Raw genomic sequence first — 3,661 nt, forward strand, 5'->3', positions numbered from 1 at the left:
AAATGAAATTACCATATGACCCAGCAATCCCACTACTGGACATATACCCAGAGAAAACTATAATTCAAAAAGACACAGGCACCCCAATGTTCATTCCAGTACTATTTACTATTGTAAATAGCCATTTACAATGGAAGCAACCTAAATGCCTATTGACAGACGAATGGATAGAGAAGATGTGGTACATATATACAATGGAATATTACTCAGCCATAAAAAGGAATGAAATTGGGTCATTTGTAGAGACGTGGTTGGATCTTGAGACTGTTATACAGAGTGAAGTAAGTCAGAAAGAGAAAAACAAATATTGTATATTAACCTATATATGTGGAACCTAGAAAAATGGTACAGATGAACTGGTTTGCAGGGAAGAAATTGAGACACAGATGTAGAGAACAAACATATAGACACCAAGGGGGGAAAGCGGCAGGCGGGTGGTGGGGTGGTGTGATGAATTGGGCAATGGGGATTCACTTGTATACACTGATGTGTATAAAGTTGATGACTTTAAGAAACTGTGTATAAAAAAATAAAAGAGGGAAAAATTTTAAAAAAAGAAAACAAAGTACATTTACCCTTATTTTTAGGAAATGCAAATTAAACTAATATTAGTGGATAGAGGGTCATCATGTCTGCAACTGACTCTCAAATGGTTCCAAAAAAGAGAAACAGGTACATATAGCATATAAAGCATATATGGCAAAATGTTAACCTTTGGGGAATCTGGGTGAAGGATATATAAAAATCCTTTGTACTATCTTTGAAAGCTTTCTGTACACAGTACAAAGTTAGAAATAAGGGAAAAAAACTGTACATTTACCTAGAATTTTATATACAGTGAAGGTATTCTTCAAAAAGGAAGCCAAAATAAACTTTCAGAAAAACAAAACCAAAGAGAATCTAGGACTAACAGAGCAGAGTTGCAAGGGTCACCACAGGAAGTGAATCCAGCTGAAGAAAATGAGACTGGAAATAATTCTTGCCTTATATGAAGTGGTATGATATTAATTCAAGGTAGGCGAAAAGTTAAGGAAGCATATTGTAATCCCTAAAATAACCACTATAAAACTAATTGAACCAGTGAATAATAAAATTCTATGTAGGAGATCAAATAGAATACTAAAAACAGTCAATTATTTTCATTATTTTAACAGAAAGTAAGGGAGGGGATGGAAACTAGGGACTTGAGGGCTCCTGGCCCAGTGTTCTGCCTCCTTGGTGTGGACTGGACCCTGCTGCCCCCTCAGCAGAAAATTACTAAGGAAACAAATGGCATTCTACAAAAATTGAGGCAGAAGATCAAAATCTGAGTCGTAGGCAGGTTGAATTTCGATAAAGTGCAGGTGAAGCTGGGAAATGATATGGTTAAAAATATATGATTATGTGTTTCCAGGAAATGGCTTCGTAGCATACAAAGATGGGCAACTCTTATATAAACAGAATATTCAAGGTCACCTTGGTAAGGCCCTAATCCAAGATTTAATCAATGACTGTCTGAGCTACATTGTAGAAACCAAACTCCTGAAGAAGAAGGGGTGCTTTCATTGAAATTCTAAATGGGATGTGAATTCATCCTCTATTGAAAGAAGCTGCAGCCCCAAAGAACACATGGAGTTCTATATGCATTATAAAGAAATAAAATATAAGACAAAAATGTGTAGCAAATCTGTGGAAAGCATTTGCAAATAAAGGCCTCACCTTTTCTGTAGGAGGCCAAATCAGCTTTGAGGTCTTTTGGGATGGATAGAGAAAGAGGTATTGCCTGGGACATGTGGAAAATCATGGTTATAAGACCATTTCTTTCTTTGGAGACAAAACTGTGGCAGGTGGGAACGACCATGAGATCTTCACAGACCTGGGAACTGCAGGCCACACGAGTCTGTGCCTGAGGACACAGGAAAGATCTGTGAAGAGCTCTTGTACTAATGGTCATTTTCCCTGTGGGAAGAAGAGGGAGCTAATGAGCCTGACAGGGTCATTCGGTGGCCAAATCCAAGGTCTCCCCTTCATACGCCCACATGACCCAGCCCATGCCAGGCTCTCCACAGGGTTCAGTCAACTCATAGGGTCCTGACAGTGATATCCTCATGCAGCAGAGAAACCTCCCTCTATCCCCAAATACGTGAGGCCTTCCACCGCCAATGCCAGAAGAGAGAAGAAAAGACTTGTCAAGAATGGAGCAAAGGAATAACCCCACCAATAGACTTTATCCCCCAACTCCATATTTGCAATCACAGTATGCCTGGGCTTTGGGGAAACTTCCTATCATTCTAGAAAGAACAAATGTGCCGGGACCCTCCCTCTTCATGGGTCCTGTGATAAATGTCACAGATATTTATGTTTGGACCCCCTGCATCAATAACAGAAAGGGGGATTTGTGATGAGAAAGAAAGGACAGGACAACTACAATGATTCAACCCTGGGACAAAAGTCTAAAAAACACTTTCTGAAATGAAGCTCCCTCCTGAGTGTCAGTTTGATGGGGCTTTGAAACTGAGAAGAATGTGATCACTGTGGTGGTATTCAGTTAAGTGACTCTGTACAATCTTTCTTTTCCAATCCTGCTTCCTATTTGTGAGGTGCAGACCTCAGTACGGGCTGCTGACAGATGACTGGCCAAGTGACCACTGACCCCAAGTAGTTTGCACTCAGCTTTCCCAGAAGGCAGATCAGCTCTGTATCCACTACACCTTGAATACCCTGGCTGGTTCTCGGCAACCATGGAGATAGGAGGAAATAGAAGCCAACAACCCCTGGTTAGAGAACTGGCACCAGCAGAACTGTCCTTCCCTTGGATGTAGGTTCTGATCCCAGGTCTGGAGAAACTAACTTGGGATGTTAAATTTTACTAGAATTATCTTCTTATTGGACCTGGCTGGCTTCCCAAAGGCATTATTTGCCTCTAGTTTCTCAGGTAAGAGCTTAGATTATTCATAGGAATAGGAGCTGCACTTTATCTCTCTGCAGACTTTTTAATAAAAGTTGTCCACTCAGGCCCTCACCTAGACTTTGACTTAAGGGGTGAGAGCAGCTGTGGTTGGGACCCTCTCTCCTCCCTTCCACATTCTGCAAGTTCTTTGTGAAACTGGAGGCAGCTCAAGGCCCTAGTTCAGAACACAGCTGAAGAGAGCTCCCAAGGTAATCGTTCACATGTCACTTTTCAGTATTTGGCAATGTTGAGACCCCCAAACCCTGCACAGATAGTTGGGACCAGCTTCAGTCTACAGCATGGCCTCTGCTGGGGGTCACCTACCTGAATCCTGGGCCAAGGGGAGCCCTGTGCTCTGCATCCCCTGCCTCCCAGCTCCCAAACAGTTGCTTGCATCAGATAAACCTTGTTCCCTCCAAACCTGCTGGCTGCTCAGTCTTCTTTTAGCTCAGGATTGCGTTGGGAGAACAAAAGAAGAAATGCTGGCCTATGAAGTCTGCCTGGCTCAACCACTCTGTTTACTACACACAGGACTGTGGTTTCTCAGTGATTCCCAGGCATGACCGTCCAGTGGTACCTTTCCTTGTAGAATTTTGCAAATGATACTGCAATGACCCTTCAAAGTGAAAAGTAGCAAATTAAAGTGATTTTGTTGTTTCCTAAAAAACAAGGCAAAACAAAATAAAAAGGCAGTGAAGGCTAAACAAAGGACAAAGAACAGATGATAAAAAA

The 3,661-nt window shown here is 41.7% G+C and overlaps 1 pseudogene; it reads left to right on the top strand.

Moving 5' to 3' along the window:
* Window positions 1-1,169: 1,169 nt before the first annotated feature.
* On the top strand, window positions 1,170-1,926 carry LOC112412072 (phosphomannomutase 2-like; annotated as a pseudogene).
* Window positions 1,927-3,661: the final 1,735 nt, after the last annotated feature.

Source organism: Neophocaena asiaeorientalis, unplaced genomic scaffold (genome assembly GCF_003031525.2).
Source record: "Neophocaena asiaeorientalis asiaeorientalis breed wild unplaced genomic scaffold, Neophocaena_asiaeorientalis_V1.1 scaffold395, whole genome shotgun sequence".
NCBI lineage: Eukaryota > Metazoa > Chordata > Mammalia > Artiodactyla > Phocoenidae > Neophocaena > Neophocaena asiaeorientalis.